General features: G+C 51.5%; 1 protein-coding gene across 1 annotated transcript in view; it reads left to right on the plus strand.

Annotated features, from left to right (window-relative positions):
* Positions 1–2,485: 2,485 nt before the first annotated feature.
* PANK2 (pantothenate kinase 2) overlaps positions 2,486–18,114 on the plus strand; it is a 32,999-nt gene continuing 17,370 nt past the window's right edge. The window contains exon 1 of the mRNA XM_039914616.1: positions 2,486–2,884. The gene's annotated coding sequence lies outside the window, so the exon portion shown is untranslated. The remainder of the gene's footprint in view (positions 2,885–18,114) is intronic.

Below are 18,114 nucleotides of genomic sequence, written 5' to 3' on the forward strand. Positions count from 1 at the left end.
GCCGAAACGGCAGGGATTTGCGGGGCGGTAGGGATGATATTCCCATTTGGAGAGACTGAGGCACCGACCTGGGGCTGTTCTGTGCAAGGGGGTGGGGCAGGGGTAGAGTGGACTCAGGATGGGGCACATCGGGCCGGGTGGGGTGGCTTAAGAGATGCGCCGTCCCCATGTGTCTGCCAAACTGACTTTTCATTCATTCATTCAATAGTATTTATTGAGCGCTTACTATGTGCAGAGCACTGTACTAAGCGCTTGGGATGAACAAGTCGGCAACAGATAGAGACAGTCCCTGCCGTTTGACGGGCTTACAGTCTAATCGGGGGAGACGGACAGACGAACGATGGCAATAAATAGAGTCAAGGGGAAGAACATCTCGTAAAAACAATGGCAACTAAATAGAACCAAGGCGATGTACAATTCATTAACAAAATAAATAGGGTAACGAAAATATATACAGTTGAGCGGACGAGTACAGTGCTGTGGGGATGGGAAGGGAGAGGTGGAGGAGCAGAGGGAAAAGGGGAAAAAGAGGGTTTAGCTGCGGTGAGGTAAAGGGGGATGGCAGAGGGAGTAGAGGGAGAAGAGGAGCTCAGTCTGGGAACGCCTCTTGGAGGAGGTGAGTTTTAAGTAGGGTTTTGAAGAGGGAAAGAGAATCAGTTTGGCGGAGGTGAGGAGGGAGGGCGTTCCAGGACCGCGGGAGGACGTGACCCAGGGGTCGACGGCGGGATAGGCGAGACCGAGGGACGGCGAGGAGGTGGGCGGCAGAGGAGCGGAGCGTGCGGGGTGGGTGGTAGAAAGAGAGAAGGGAGGAGAGGTAGGAAGGGGCAAGGTGACGGAGAGCCTCGAAGCCTAGAGTGAGGAGTTTTTTGTTTGGAGCGGAGGTCGATAGGCAACCACTGGAGTTGTTTAAGAAGGGGAGTGACATGCCCAGATCGTTTCTGCAGGAAGATGAGCCGGGCAGCGGAGTGAAGAATAGACTGGAGCGGGGCGAGAGAGGAGGAAAGGAGGTCAGAGAGAAGGCTGACACAGTAGTCTAGCTGGGATATAACGAGAGCCCGTAACAGTAAGGACTTTGAGCTGGGAAAGGCAGTTGAAGTTCTGGGCATTGGAGGGAAACAGGCTGACCGGGGCAGAGGACCCCCGGAGGGACCCCCAGTAGCTCCATGTGTGTGGTGGTCCCAGCAATGGGAACTGTGGGTCCTGCCTTGCCTTTGTCAAACACACCCACAGACACGTGCACACCTCACTAGTTGAATCTTTTATTTCTAGATCGTCTGCTTCCTGTCCTTTGGAATCCCCACCAATTTCACCGTGCTCACTTCATTCCTTTTGGGTGAAGGGGAGCTCTGGAACAGTGCTGGGGACGCCCTGGGATCTTCCTGCCATCCTATCAGGATCCCCCCCCCCCCCCCCCCCCACTCCAGGATTCCTTGCCCGGGGAGTGGAGAGGATGGGCTGGATGCTTCGCCCTCAGTGTTGTCTCCTCCAAGTATGAAGGGCGACGCTCTAGCTGCGATGGTGGGTTGCGGGTGGGAAGAGGTCAAGGGAAATCAGAAGATCACCCCCGTCACCCTAGACGGGGGTCCCATGTGGGACAGGGAGTGGGTCCAATCTGTGTTTACCCCGGCAATTACCCCAGTGCTTAGCACGGATCAAGTGCTGAACAGATATTGCTGTTATTAGTGTTACTACTGAGGGAGGGTTCTAACCCAAGAGGCAGCGTGGCCAAAGGGAAAGAGCACAGGTCTGGGAGTCAGAGGACCTGGGTTCTCAACCCGGCTCCGCCACCCGTCTGCCGCGTGACCGGGCGAGTCACCTAATGGCTCTGTGCCTCAGTTACCTTACCTGTAGAATGGTCAGTAAGACCGTGAGCCCCATGTGGGTTAGGGGCTGTGTCCAACCTGATTACCTTGGATCTGCCCCGGCGCTCGGTACAATGATGCCTGGTACGTAGTAAGTGTTTTACGGATGTCGTTGAAAAAAATAGGGTATTCTTCAGAGCCTCGCTTGCTGGGGGCCTTGCCAAGCTCCTTCTCGGCAGGAAACTCATCTCAGGGACCTGACGATTTGCAACACGGAGGTGGTGGGGAGGAAGGGGGCTCCAGGCTGATGCGGGCAGTCCACGGGCTTTTTCCCAGCTCTCTCCAAAATGGAAGTACTGATCCTTCCTCAGAAGGGATTTTGTGTCTGTGTGCCTGTGTGCCCGTGAGAAAATGACAGAGAAGACAGCCCTAGAAAGTAGGACTCCATTTTGATCCACAGTGTGGGGGGAGGAGGAGGAGAAAAAGGAGAAATCATCCTCCCTGGCCTTATCCCGGTGGAGTGGAAAAGGATGTCTAACCTACCTCACCCCCTCCGTTGCCATAGAGACCGCAGAAGTCATTTATTCCTACGTACTGAGCATCTCACGGCACAGAAGGGATGGCGGAGCGGGGAAAGAATGGGGTTTTGCAGCGGGAGGGGGCCGCAGGCCCCAGAGGTGCCCAGCCCCCGTGTCTCTCTCCCCAGCGGCTCTACCGAGATCGGGCTGTGGAAAGCGGGGGAGCCGGAGGCGGGAAGAGAGGGGACGTAGGGAGAGTGTTTTGGAGCGGACCGACCATTTGGTTCTGGGGCTGAAGTAGAGCCGGCAGGGAGAGGAGGGGAAGCTTTGGGAGCTCGGCTGCGACAGGAGGGGAACCAGAGCCGTCGAGAGGCCCGAAATGAGGGAGGTGGGGGCGTGAGGGGAAAATAGGAGAGGCGGCCGGGAGGAATCCTAGCTGTCAAGGGTCTAGAAGGGCTCTCCCGTCCTTTGGCCATTCCGGGCAAGAATGGGACTGGACTCCGGCGTGGCTCTGAGGAGGAACAAAGGAAGACCGAGGAGGCGTCCAAGGAGCAGACCCAAAAGGTAGGAAGGAAGGGCAGGAGGGGGAAAGCTGGGGAGGGGAACCCGTGGCTGGAGGGAGTGTTCGGGGGGGTCAGGACGGAGGTTTGGAAGCCTGAGGAGAGCTGAGAATGAGGGGGCAGTCGAAGGGAAGGGATTATGCATTCATTCAGTAGTATTTAGTGAGAGCTTACTATGTGCAGAGCACTGGACTAATAATAATAATGTTGGTATTTGTTAAGCCCTTGCTCTGTGCAGAGCACTGTTTGAAGCACTGGGGGAGATACAGGGCCATCAGGGTAACGAGGCTCCCTGTCTTCACCCCCATTTTCCAGAACTGAGGCGCAGAGGAATGAAGTGACTTTCCCACAGTCACCCAGCTGACGGGGGCAGAGCCGGGACGAAGCGCTCGGAATGGACGGTGAGCCCGTCACCGGGCAGGGATGGTCTCTATCTGTTGCCGAATTGGCCATTCCAAGCGCTTAGCACAGTGCTGTGCACCTAGTAAGTGCTCAATAAATACTATCGAATGAATGAATGGACTGTGAGCCTGTCACCGGGCAGGGATGGTCTCTCTGGGTTGCCGAATTGTCCATCCCAAGCGCTTAGTACAGTGCTCTGCACAGTAAGTGCTCAATAAATACTATTGAATGAATGAATGGATTGTGAGCCCGTCACTGGGCAGGGATGGTCTCTGTTGCCGAATTGTCCATCCCAAGCGTTTAGTACAGTGCTCTGCACAGTAAGCGCTCAATAAATATGACTGAGCCTGTCACCGGGATGGTCTCTATCTGTTGCCGAATTGTCCATCCCAAGTGCTTAGTACAGTGCTCTGCGCATAGCAAGCGCTCAATAAATACGATTGAATGAATGAATCTGTTGCCGAATAGTCCATCCCAAGCGCTTAGTACAGTGCTCTGCACATAGCAAGCGTTCAATAAATACTATTGAGTGAATGAATGGACTGGGAGCCCGTCACCGGGCAGGGCTGGTCTCTGTGGGCTGCCGAGTCGGCCCTTCCGAGCGCTTAGCCCAGTGCTCTGCGCCTGGGAAGCGCTCAGAAAAATACGATTGAATGAATGAATGAATGAATGAATGAATGAATGAATGAATGAATGAAAGGGAGGGTCGGCCGCTGCGGATGGAGGGGGCGGGAGGGATTCGAGCGAGAAAAGCCGAAGGCCCGGGGGGTGTTTCGCCCTCCCCATTGGTCGCCGACTCCTCCCTCCGCGCCCCCATTGGCTAAGCGCCCCGTCCCTCTTCAAGGGAGCGTCGCCTATTGGATAGGAGCATCGGGGGTGGCCCCCCAGCGCTCCGGCCCTCGCGTTCCCATTGGGCAGGGCGGTCGTCGCTCCTACGGCAGGCCCAGAGCCGATTGGACGGGAGGTCTCCATGGCGGCGGGCGCCTCCCGCCCCTCCGCCGCGCAGGCGCCTTCCCGGGATCCCGGCGAAGCGGGCGGGCGGGCGGGCGGGCGTTGCGGCGGGTGGGCCGGGCCGGGCCGGGCGCCGCATGGAGCCCCGCCGGACGCTCCCTGGGCTCCCCGCCGCCGCCGCCTCGGCCGCCTCGTCCGCCTCGTCCGCCTCGCCGGGGCCCGAGCCCGGACGGCGCCGCGCGAGCAGCGTGTCGGCCGCCGCCGCCGCCGGCCGGGCCGGGACCCGCTCCCGCCAGCGGCCCGGCTCCTACAGCGGCAGCTCCCTCGCCTCCCGCCCGCGCCTCGAGTCCCTCCGGAAGAACCGGCCCCGTGAGTCTCGCCCGCCCCCGCGCCACCCCCCCCCCCCGCGGGCACGCGCACTGCGGAGCCCGGACGGCGCGGCCCCGAGCCGCGCGGCCCCGCCCCGCGCGCGCCCCCGCCCGCGGCCTGAGGAGAGACGGAGCGGGAGGACAATAATAATTCTAACGTGCGTACGCTGGGCAGAGCACTGTTCTAAGCGCGGGGTCATCAGCCTTCACGCCCGTTGCCCAGCTGAGGTCGCCGAGGCCCGGGGGAGCGACTTGCCCCGGTCACCCCGCGGAGGCGGGATTCGAACCCGCGACCTCGGACGCCCCAGCCCGCGCTCTGCCCGCCCAGCCACGGCGCTGTTTGTGCGGCGCTTACCGTGCGCGGAGCTCCGGGGCCGTGAGGTGGGCCCACGCGGGGCTCCCCGTTTTCCAGATGAGGGAACTGAGGTCCGCGGTCACCCGGCTGCCAGGCGGCCGAGGCGGGATTCGAACCCACGACCGCTGACTCCCCAGCCCGGCCTCTTTCCAGCGAGTCACGGGGCGGAGCCCCCTTTTCCCCCAGCTGTCAGTTCCGCCGGGCCCGGCTCCCTCCTCTCCCCCTTCTGCCCTTCCCGCGCAACCCCCAGGCCTCGTCGCCGCCCCCCCGGCCCCGTCCGAAAAAGGGGGGCTCGGGGCCGGGAGGAGGACGCCCCCCCCATTGCGATCTCGGCCGTGTGACCTTGAGCCAGTCACTTCACTTGGCCGCTTCCCTCTCCCCCACTGGAAAGGTGCCTAATAATAGTAATGTTGGGATTTGTTAAGCGCTGACTATGTGCGGAGCACTGTTCTAAGCGCTGGGGGAGATACAGGGTCATCAGTTTGCCCCACGTGGGGCTCACAGTCTCTAATCCCCCTTTTACAGGTGAGGAACTGAGGTGAGGTGAAAAGTGAGGTGACTCGCCCAGAGTCACACGGCTGCCAAGTGGCAGAGCGGGATTCGAACCCGTGACCTCTGACTCCCCAGCCCGGGCTCTTGCCACTGAGCCACGCTGCTTCCCCCTCCTGCTGCTTCCCCCTCCTGTGCAGCCTGAACCCCCTGAGGGACAGGGATGATAATAATAATTTGGGTATCTGTTCAGCACTTACTATGTGCAGAGCACTGTTCTGAGCGCCGGGGTAGATGTGGGGTCATCAGATTGTCCCCCGTGAGGCTCCCGGTCTTCATCCCCGTTTTCCAGATGAGGTCACTGAGACCCAGAGAAGTGAAGCGACTAGCCCCGGGTCGCCCAGCAGACGAGTGGCGGAGCCTGGATTCGAACCCACGACCTCTGGCTTCCAAGCCCGGGCTCTTGCCGCTGAGCCACGCTGCCTCTCTCGGGATGACGTCCCAGTGCTTACTTAGAACAGTGCTTGACCCACAAGTACGATGTAAAAAACCTGTTCTCCCTTGTTAAGGACTCTCTCCATGAAAGCGCAGGAGTTCTTGTCCCACGTGGGCCTCGTAGTCTTAATTGCCATTTTACAGATGAGGTAAAGTGAGGCACGGAGAACTTAAGTGACTTGTCCAAGATCACAAAGCGGACGAGTGGCAGAGCTGGGAGTAGAATCTAGGCCATTCTGCTTCCCTCCCAATCATCCATTCATTCGATAGTATTTATTGAGTGCTTACTGTGTGCAGAGCACTGTACTAAGCGCTTGGAATGCGTGGCTCAGTGGAAAGAGCTCGGGCTTGGGAGTCAGAGATCATGAGTTCGAATCTTGACCCCGCCACTTGTCAGCTGTGTGAACTTGGGCAAGTCACTTCACTTCTTGGTGCCTCAGTTACCTCATCTGTAAAATGGGAATGAAGACTGTGAGCCTCACGTGGGACATCTTGATTACCCTGTATCTACCCCAGCGCTTAGAACAGTGCTCTGCACATAGTAAGCGCTTAACAAATACCAACATTATTATTAATGGACAATTCAGCCACAGAGAGACACGATCCCCGCCCAGTGACGGGCTCACAGTCTGATCGTAGCCACCCCACGCTTAAAAAACACCACAGATATTTCTTTTATTCAACCCTGTCACTTTGGGGTCAGGTCTACCTTCTGAACGTTTTTAAGCTCCTTCCACTTGTTTTTCCTCAAACCCCCCCCCCCCCGCACCCCCGCCCCCATCCTCACCCCCAAACCACGCATCCAGATGCTTACGGCTGCTGGATCAGAGGGTTACTTACGGCTACCGAGCTCAGAGCACAGCCTGAGGGCCGGCGGGTTCCGTTGCCAGTGATGATGAGGCCGAGTAGGGGGGTGGTCATAGGGTTCCCGAGAGGCAATATTATTTTGTAGGAAACCCTACAGACAAGAAGAATTTTTTCAGTAGTTGAAAATTTGTGGATGGATTAGTGTGTGTGTTTTCCTTTAGAAAATGAGCTAACCCGGTATCCATAGTGTAGGAAATTGTGGCCATTTGAGGGAATTATAGAATTTTCCCGCCGACTGAAAATACCCTTAGGAAAATGAATGTGAAGGAGAAGCTAATGATTTATTTTTTTCCCTCAGACTACCTTCAGTTATGATGAATATTTTTATTCCATCATAGCTAGGAGATTGTGCCCTTTCAGCCTTAATCAGTACCCTTTTCTGGATATTCTTAACAAATACCAACATCATTATTATTATTATTATTCTAGAAAATGTGGTCCACATAGTAATTCATTGCTTTCTTCACATGTTCTGAAGGGTGCTTAAAGATTATTTTATGGACCTGTCATAATGTTCATGTCTCCCCGTCCTAAAAAAACACAAAAAACCCCTCTCATCACCCCTCTCCAGTTATCTCGCCATCTCCCTCCTACGATTTCTCTCCAGATTCCTTGAGTGACTTGCCTACGCTCGCTGTCTCAAGTTTCTCTTCTCCAGGTCTCTCCTTGACCCCCTCCAGTCTGGCTCCCGGCCCCTTCGCTCCACAGAAACCACCTTACCAACGGGCACAAATGATCTCCTTCTTGCCAGATCCAATGCCTTTACTCTAACCTGAACCTCTCAGCTGCCTTCGACACTGTCGACAGTCTCCTCCTCCTCCTGGAAAACAATATCCACCCTCGTTTTTTACACGTTCTCATTCTCGTTCACACCCAGGCTCCTCTTCCTGCCTCCCACTCCCTAGCCGTAGGTGTCCCTTAAGGGTCAGTTCGGGGTCCCCTTCTATTCTCCATCTACTCCCACTCCCCGAAGAACTCATTCACTTCCATGGCTTAATGGAATGATCCCCGAATCTGCGTCTCCAGCCGTGATCCTTCTCTGCAGCCTTGTGTTTCCTCCTGCCTTCAAGACACTTCTACGTGGGGGTTCTGCCGCCACCTCCAACTTTTCACGCTTAAAACCCAACTCCTTATCTTCTCACCCAATCCCCGCCCCGTCCCTGACTCTCCCGTCACTGTAGACGAAACCACCATCCTTCCTATCTCATAAGCTCCTAACCTTAGCGTTATCCTTGACTTCTCTCTCTCTCTCTCTCTCTCTCCCCTTCAGTCTGCATATTCAGTTCATCACTAAATCCTGTCAGTTTGATCTTTCCTCTCCATCCAAACCGCTGCGGCCTTCAATCATTTATCCTATCCCACCTTGATTACTGTATCCGCCTTCTTGCTTGTCTCCCGGCCTTCTGTCTCTCCCCACTCCGGTCCGTACTTCACTCTGCTCACCCGGCTCATTTTTCGACAAAAACGTTCAGGCCATGTTTTCCACTCTCCTGAAGGACGTCCAGTGGTTGCCCGTTGAACGGAAACTCCTCACCATTGACTTTAAAGCACTCAGTCACCTTGCCCCCTCCTACCTCCTGCCCCCTCCTCGCTACTCTCCACCCAACCCGCACACCTTGCTCCTCTAATGCCAACCTTTTCATCGTACCTCGATCTCCTCTACCTTGCCGCCGACCTCTTGCCCACTTCCTGCCTCTGGCCTGGAATGCCCTCCTTCTTCATTATCCAAAGACATTTACTCTCCCCCGCTTCAAAAACTTATCAAAGGCACGTCTCCTCTGGAAGGCCATCCCTGGCCATTCCTTTTTTTCCAACTCCCTTCTGCGTCATCCTGACTTGCTCCCTTTATTCATTCCCCACCCCAACCCCCCAGCACGTATGTAGGTATTTGTAATTTCATTTATATTCTGTATTATATTAGTGTCTGTCTTCCCCTCTAGACTGCAAGCTCATTGTGAGCAAGAAGTATCATCTTGTAGTCACCCAAGCATTTAGTACAGCACTCTTCACATAGTAAATGCTCAATAAATGACTGACGTAAGCATTACAAGCCATTTTGCCTTAGCTGGGTGAAACAGTGGGTTTTTAAGTTTCTCTCTGGTCTTTATGGAGTGTTATCATGGTATTTCAGCACTTACAATGTGTCAAGCACTGTTCTAAGCACTGGGGTAGATGCACCCTAAGCAGGTTGGATTCACGTGGCGCTCACAGTCTTAATCCCCGTTTTACAGATGAGATAACTGAGGCTCAAAGAAGTGAGGTGACTTGCCCAAGGTCACACTGCAGACGAGTGGCAGAGCTGGGCTAAGAACCCCCTCCCTTCCGACTCCCGGGCTTGTGCCCTACCCATTGTGCCGTGCTGCTTCTCTGTTACAGAGAGCACAGCCTGGGACTTGCCCGTTCCCAATCAACAGCTCCGTGTTTTGGCCTGTTGAAAACTTCCTGGCTTAATCTAACAGGGCTTAATAAGGATTAGCGGGAAAGAGCTTGGGGCTTCAGTATCCTCTTGTGAAATGGGGATAGTGGGACAGACCGTGGCCCACCATAGTTGTCAGTGCCGTTAATTGATTTGTGAATTTAGGTCTGTGCAGAGCACTGTACCAAGTTTGGGGGAGAGTACAATAGAGTAAGTAGCCACGACCCCTGATCTTAAGGAGCTTAGTAGGGTGGGCAGATGATTAAGTACCGGTAAGCAGCTAGATATGAGAATTAGTGCATAAATGCCATGGGGGTGACCCCCTTAAATTCTTAGAGGATGGGCCCCTGGGCATGGATGAGGCAGTGTGGAGGGGAAAAACGTGGGGAGGGATCTGAGCTTAATCAGGGAGGGGTTCCTGAAGGAAATCTTAGTAGGGCTTTGAAGGTGACGAAAGGCCAGCGGGATGGCGGGGGTCGTGGAGTTCCAGACAGATGGGAGAGCATGAGCAAGCGGTCGACGTCGGTGGATGAGATGAAAGGTTGAGTGGCTTGGTTTCGGAGGAGCCAAGTGTGCGGGCTGAGTTGTAGTGGGGAGAGAGCGGATTTGAGTGCCTTGAATTGGATGGTGAGGGATTCCCCTCGATGTGGAGTTGGATGGGCGACCATTGAGGCACCTGGGTGAAAAGGAAGAGTGGAATATTTTTAGAAAAACTATCTGGACAGAAGCATGGTGTGTGCACTAGAGAGAGGAGGGCCTGAAGCAGAGAGGACAGTGCAGAGGCTGACGGAGTAGTAGAGGTGGATCATAAGTGCTCGAACCAGGGTGGTTGAAGAGGAAGGAGTCGATTCTGGAGGTGATGTGGAGGCAGATTCAACAGGACCTACTGACTGACTGAGTGCAAGAGTTGAAGAAGAGAGCTGAGTCAAGGGAAGTTGGAAAGAGCATGGGCCTGGGAGTCAGAGGCCCTGGGTTCTAATCCTAACTTTCCCCTTACCTACTTTTTTGATCTTGGGAAGTCACTCCATTCCCTCATCTGCAGAATGGGGATTCAGTATCTAATAATGTTGGTATTTGTTAAGCGCTTACTATGTGCCGAGCACTGTTCTAAGCACTGGGGTAGACATAGGGGAATCAGGTTGTCCCATGTGGGGCTCACAGTCTTAATCCCCATTTTACAGATAAGGGAACTGAGGCACAGAGAAGTTAAGTGACTTGCCCACAGTCACACAGCCAACAAGTGGCAGAGCTGGGATTCGAACTCATGAACCCTGACTCCAAAGCCCGTGCTCTTTCCACTGAGCCACGCTGCTTCTCTATTCTCCCTCCTCCTTCGTGAGCCCTATATGGGGCCTGATTATCCTCTGTCTACCCCGGCGTTTAGTACAGCACCTGGCATATAGTAAGTGCTTAAATACCGCAATTATAATGCCAAGGCCTGGGAGAAAAAATTTGATGATGTCATCGGTGATGGGAAAGTCACGGGGAGGAGAGAGTTTGGGATGGAAGATGAGGAGTTTAGTTTCGGACGTATTGAGTTTGAGGTGACAGTGGGACATTCAGGCAGAGGCTTCTTGAAGATAGGAGGAAATGCGAGACTGCAGAGAAGGGGAGAAATCAGTGCCGGAGAGGCAGATTTGGAAGACATCCATGTAGAGATGAAGGTTCGGAGTGGCTGACTCCCCAAGGGGAGCCTTGAGGGATCCCTGGTTTTACAGGCAGAAGAGGAACCTGCAAAAGAGGCCAAGGAGTGGCTAGACAGCAGCCCAAGAGAACCAGGAGAGGACGGTGTCAGAGAAACCTAGGTGAGATAGTGTGTACAGAAGGACATGGTCCATGAAGTCAAAGGCAGCCGAACAGTCTAGGAGAATTAGGATGGTTTAAGGTCTGTTGGATTGGCAAGGCGTTAGGGGTCACGGGTCAATTTGCGGAGGGCCATTTCAGTGGAGTGAAAGAGACAGGAGCCAGGTTACAGGGGGTCCAAGAGAGGTGCAGACAGTGGGAGTAAACACCCCATTGGAGGAGTCACGGAGAGGATTGGAAGGCAGGAGATGGGGTGATAGCTGGAGGGGCCAGTGGGATTGGAAGGCGAGTAGTAATATTTAATAAACCCATGATGACCTAAGTGCTAGGAAGGAATACACGGGTAAGAATTGGACTAGATCCTTGGTCTTTCAGGGGCTCACAGTCTAAGAACAAAGTGGGAAGGGGATGATGACACATGAGTTACCGATAAAAACAATAAGACGAAAACAACGCAAAAGACGAGGACAGGGATAAAGAAAGCTACTCCATTCTGTGGGTATCGAGAAGAAGAGGTTTTGAGCTTTTCCCAGCTCAGAGTCTAGTAGCCATGGCAACCACCACTGCCTCGGACTTCCCAACGTTTTGCGTGTTGTGGAGGCAGCCACTGTGCTGTTACTTCAGACTTTCCCTCCGGGATGACTGACGATGGGGGCCGAGTACTGGGTGCTTAGCTCCTGTTAAGCTTTTAATACGTGCCGTAATTTTTAAAGAGGTGATGGTGAGTTAATGAAAAGGAGGAAAGGTTTAAGAAACGTAGGCACTCAATAAGTCACATCAGGGGGCAACCACAGAGGAGTACTCGGAAATGCCAACACCTTGGCTAGAAAAGATGCCAAGTGGAAAGAGGTGGGGCCCTCACACTCTCTCCCTTCCTTCCCCTCCCTCCCCCTTCAAGTTATCCTGTTAGGGGCCTGCCCCTTCACTTACCTCCAGACCCCAGACACTTTGGGAAAGAGTGGCTAGGAAGACCAGGAAGACCTCTCCATTTGACATTGCTGGAGCCTGTGTAGATGGTGACAGGATTTCTGTGGAGTTTTGTTTTACTGGCTGCATTAAAATGTCTGCAGAGTCCATTCTTTGACTATTTTCCTCTGTGTGGTGTTTAGAGAGGCAGCATGGCTTGACTAGAGCATGGGCCTGGGAGTCGGAACAGTGCTCTGCACATAGTAAGTGCTTAACAAATATCAACATTATTATTAATGGACAATTCAGCTACAGAGAGAGATGATCCCCACCCATGCTATATTTCTGCTCTGTGACCTTGGGCAAGTCACTAAACTTGCCTGGGCCTGTTACTTCTTCTGTAAAATGGGGATTAAGAGTGTGAGCCCCATGTGGGACAAGGACTGTGTCCAACCTGATTAACTCTCATCTAACCCAGTGTGTAGGACAGTGCTTGGCACATAGTAAGTGCTTAATGAGTATCGTTATTAGTATTACTGAGTAGCAGAAGCTGGGATGGGTCTCTTACTTTACTGTGCCTTCTCTCTCTATATTCAGAGTCCTGCCTATCTGAAGGGATTTTTGTTTCTGAGTAGGTTTGTTCAACTAAGCCCCCCTCTCCTCTTCTCCCACTCCCTTCTGCGCTGCTCTTCCAGACTTCTCTATCACCGTGGATGGCACGACCATCCTTCCCGTCTCTCAGGCCCGCAATCTCGGTGTCATCCTTGACTCGTCTCTCTCGTTCACCCCACACATCCTATCCGTTACCGAGACCTGCCGGTTTCACCTCTACAATATCGCCAAGATCCGCCCTTTCCTCTCCACCCAAACGGCTACCTTACTGTTACGGGCTCTCGTTATATCCTGGCTAGACTACTGTTTCAGCCTTCTCTCTGACCTCCCTTACTCCTCTCTCGCCCCGCTCCGGTCTATTCTTCACTCCGCTGCCCGGCTCATCTTCCCGCAGAAACGATCTGGGCCTGTCACTCCCCTTCTTAAACAACTCCAGTGGTTGCCTATCAACCTCCGCTCCAAACAAAAACTCCTCACTCTAGGCTTCAAGGCTCCCCATCACCTTGCCCCTTCCTACCTCTCCTCCCTTCTCTCTTTCTACCACCCACCCCGCACGCTCCGCTCCTCTGCCGCCCACCTCCTCGCCGTCCCTCGGTCTCGCCTATCCCGCCGTCGACCCCTGGGTCACGTCCTCCCGCGGTCCCGGCACGCCCTCCCTCCTCACCTCCGCCAAACTGATTCTCTTTCCCTCTTCAAAACCTTACTTAAAACTCACCTCCTCCAAGAGGCGTTCCCAGACTGAGCTCCTCTTCTCCCTCTACTCCCTCTGCCATCCCCCCTTTACCTCACCGCAGCTAAACCCTCTTTTTCCCCTTTTCCCTCTGCTCCTCCACCTCTCCCTTCCCATCCCCACAGCACTGTACTCGTCCGCTCAACTGTATATATTTTCGTTACCCTATTTATTTTGTTAATGAATTGTACATCGCCTCGGTTCTATTTAGTTGCCATTGTTTTTACGAGATGTTCTTCCCCTTGACTCTATTTATTGCCATCGTTCTTGTCTGTCCGTCTCCCCCGATTAGCCTGTAAGCCCGTCAAACGGCAGGGACTGTCTCTATCTGTTGCCGACTTGTTCATCCCAAGCGCTTAGTACAGTGCTCTGCACATAGTAAGCGCTCAATAAATACTATTGAATGAATGAATGCTCTTGTTCCTTCATTCATTTTCCCTCCCACCCCCACAGCACATATCTGTATATAATTTATATTAATGTCAGCCTTCTTCTCTAAACTGTGAGCTCCTTGTGGACAGAAATGTGTCAGTTATGGTGTACTCTCTAAATTGCTTAGTACAGTGCTCAATAAATACGAATGAATGAATCATCCTTCCCCAGAGTCAAATTTGTACTTGTAGATATCTCACATTCACCAAATGTCCTCGCGTTCTCTTTTCCTTAAATGGATTTTTATCCTGCCTTCCCACATCCTTCCTTTCAGTTTTCCAAATTTCCTTCTCTGCTTGAAGACTCCCTTTCCTCCTTTTGAATATTCTGGGACGATGGCCTTGATTACTTGTAAATCATCCATTTTTTCTCTTTTTTTCCTCCCATCTTTGAGGGTCATTCGGTGAGAAATCGGTCTTAGCTCTGCTGCTGTTTTAAGGTGCTGGGCTTCTGCAAGTTCTTGGCTCAGAAAATGTCTCCTAGGATCTATTGCTTTACAGCCTCTGATTTCTCTAACATTCCCTGTCTTGGCAGGGTGCTGTATCATGGTAAAACAGAAACTGAGTAGGGCAAGAAGAGTGAAAAAAACAATAAGATTTTTCTAACTGTCAGGGGCATCCTTCTGAGGGGAGACCTATGCAAATCATGTTAAAGAATGAGACTTCTATTACTCTGTACTCACGTGAAACCCCAGCTATCAACTGAGCCCACAAACAAGTAGGGCATTAAATGGATTTTCTTAAAATGGAACGTTTTATAAACTTTAAGGGGATTGAGACATCGGCAGGGCCCCTATCATCTGAGAGAACTTCCATTTATGACTCGAAAGATCTAAATATAGGCGAGGAAAGCAGATTTTGCAGCAGTAGAAAATGGTGCAGTATAATGCTATTTTAAGGTCTTCAGTGGGTCATACATATGAATCAGGCATTTGGGTAATGATAGGGTTTTGTGTGTTTAGATATTTGTCCTCTGTTTCTCTAGGGAAAGGGCAAGCTAGAGGACCAAACCCTGCTGCTTAAACTTCATATTTGAGGGAGAAGGGCTGCAAACAATTTTATTTTATTTTTTTAAAAAGCACACCCTTTGAAAATCAGATCGGGCAATTGAAGGATTGGTTATTCCAGCCAAGCACCAAAGAAGAGCATCCATCACTTGGGATTTAGGTGCAATTCACAGTCTCTCTTTAGATGCAGAACTTGTCACCCTCATCTCTTCTGTCTTCTGAAATCCGGGCTTCGGCGTCTGCATCTGTATGCCCTTGCTGTAATAGTGTATATGTGTTTATTTCCCTATTAATTTTGTTAATGAGGTGTCCATCCCCTTGATTCTCTTTATCGTGATGAAGTTGTCTTGTTTTCTGTCTGTCCCCCCCGATTAGACTCTAAACCCATCAATGGGTTGGGCTCATCTCTGTCTGTTGCCGAATTGTCCATTCCAAGCACTCAGTACAGTGGTCTGCACATAGCGCTCAATAAATACTAATAATAATGTTGGTATTTGTTAAGCACTTACTATGTGCAGAGCACTGTTCTAAGTACTGGGGTAGATACAGGGTAATCAACTTGTCCCACATGAGGCTCACAGTCTTAATCCCCATTTTTACAGATGAGGTAACTGAGCCACAGAGAAGTTAAGTGACTTGCCTACAGTCACACAGCTAAATGAATGATTAATAGTCGGGTTGCACCCTCTGGACAGAATTTCTGCTACTGACCTTTAGATTGCTTTCCACCAGTAAAAGCCATTTGTCCAGAGCCTTAGAAGAGTGTCACTGTTTAGCCCTTCTGTTTTTCTTCCCTAAGTGTATTTAGTTACTTAGAGTGGATTAAATACTATTTAGTGGACTAAGTCAAGTGGATTACTTAGTTAATCCACACTCCCTTCTCATCCTGTAATAAGTGTCACTCCATTCTGTCCCAACCTGTGGGGAAGAGTTGCGCTCAAGTCACGAAAGGGCGAGGACTATCCTTTTTCCCTTTAGGAAGATATTTGGAGACGGTGGGAAAATGAGCTGAAGTTGGGAGGAAGAAATCCAGGGGCGGGCAGGACAATTTTTAACAGATGAAAAGGAAAAATGGTGTCCTTGGGTACCGGCTGTTCCCCCTAGAATTATGGAGTTACATGGGCTACATGACAAAGAAAATAAAAAAGCCACAATATTCAAATCTAACCACCCAAAACTCCCAAGAGAGAAAAACTTCAAAGCCAATTAAAACTTCCCCCTGAGTCTTCCGTGACTTTTTAGCGGTGATGTGCGTTTAACCAGTGTGGATAAGGATTTTACAAACTTGATTTGAGTTAATCCGCTCTGGAGGATTTGCTGTCAGCCCCTAGGTTGGGAGTGTAGGTGATCAATGAGGAAATTTCGATAGGGTCTCCTAAAGGAAGTGGTCAGAGGAGTCCTTTTGCTGTAGTTTTGTAAGTCCGCTCGCACCCTTTGAATTAGTAGGTCTGTACAGTATGAAACAGTAGGGCTTCAGGCACCGGAGAACTTAGATCCTAATGGATCTGTACCCTTTAAGCACTTTATATTCACGCCACCCTCCGAGGCACAGCACACATGTCCATATCTGTAGTTTATATTACTGTTTGTCTCCCCCTCTAGACTATGGGCAGGGAACATATCTACCAACTCTGTATTGTGCTCTCCCAAGTGCTTAGAGTGCCATGCACACAGTAAGTACTCAATATCACTGATTGATTAATGCGTTTTTCCCATCACACTCTCGCACTCTCTCGTCAGTTGTAAGGTGAGGTAAAGGCCCTTCCAAAATCCATTGCAAAAAAAAAAAAATCTCGTGGGTTTCCAGCTCATTTAAACTACTTTTGAGCCAATCAACCTCTTTTTTGGGGTCATGGGTGTGTGTTCGTCCTGGTTCTGTTTTTCCTACGAAGTGATTTATGTGCATTTCTCTAGTCCCGAGGAGGTTCACCATTTCAGAGCTGCCTTAGGACAGGTAGCAATTTTACCAAATGGTAAATCCGCCCAGAACTCATGTTGATATTCCATGTGTAGACAGGAGCAAGGAACGATAGTTTCCCAAGCCATCCGAAGCAAGGTCATTTATTTTTATAATAATAAAGGGAACTCTGCCGTAATGTGTTGACTGTGTTCCTAAAGCACTTCAGGTTGACAGACTTGCACTATAGACACTCCATCAGCCTCTTGACTCTCACCATTTCAGCGTGGATTGCCTTTCTAAAGAAAATTCAGTGCGTCTCCCCACTCCTCAAGAACCTCCATTTGGCACCCTTGCATCATCTCTGCATCAAACTGAAACTCCTTACCTTTGGCTTTAAAGCACTCAGTCAATGTGCCCCTTTCCGTTTTCCCTCACCTATTCCCTCCTACAACCCAGACGGCAAGCCTCACTCCTCTAATGCCGATCAATCTCGTCTGTCTCCCCACTGACCCCTTGTCTGTGTCCTCTCTCCCGCTTCGTATACCTCGCACGGCTTCAACTACCACCTCTGCGCAGATGATTCCCAAATCTACATCTCCAGCCACGATCTCCCTCTTTGTGGTCTTACATTTCCTCCTGCCGTCAAGGCATCCCTACGTGGATATCCTCAACCTGTCTGAAACAGAGCTCCTTATCTTCCCGCACTAACCCTATCCTCCCTTGGCTTTCCCGACACTGTAGACCATCACTCTCCCCACCTTCAAAGCCTTATTAAAGGCACATCTCCAAGAGGCCTTCCTCTGACTGAGCTCTCTTTTCTCCTACTCCTCTCCCTTCTTCATTGCTCTTTCACTTGGATCTGTACCTTTTAAGCACTTGATATTCACCCTATCATCAGCCCCACAACACTTATTTTCGAGCCCATATTTATTTTAAGATCTGTCTCCCATCTAGACTGTAAGCTACTTGTGGACAGGGCACTTGTCTGTGACCTTTGTTATAATGTACTTTCCCAAGCACTTACTAGTGTGCTAAGTAATATTGATATTGATATTTAAATGCTTACTATATGCCAAGCAGTGTACCAATTGCTGGGGAAGGTACAAGATAATCAGGTACCTCATCATGGGGCTCACAGGCTAGGAGGGATATCAAAGTTCAGACCTCATTTTTGCAGTTGAGGGAACTGAGGCGCAGTGAAGTGACCTACCCAAGGTTACACAGCAGGTAGGTGACAGAGCTGGGATCGGAACTCAGATTGTCCGATTCCTGGGCCCGTGCTCTTTACACTAGGGTACACTGCATCTCTGCTCCTATATGTCAGCACTGTTCTAAGCGCTGGGGTAGAGGGAATTAATCACGACGAACACAGTCCTTATCCCACATGGGGCTCAGTCTAAATTGATCGTGCGTGCTCATGATTGTTTTTTTCAACCCTGCATCATGCTCTAATCTGGCTCGCATCCCCTTCACTCCACAGAAACCACCCTCCCAAAGGTCAC

Source organism: Ornithorhynchus anatinus, chromosome 18, assembly GCF_004115215.2.
Source record: "Ornithorhynchus anatinus isolate Pmale09 chromosome 18, mOrnAna1.pri.v4, whole genome shotgun sequence".
NCBI classification, from domain to species: domain Eukaryota; kingdom Metazoa; phylum Chordata; class Mammalia; order Monotremata; family Ornithorhynchidae; genus Ornithorhynchus; species Ornithorhynchus anatinus.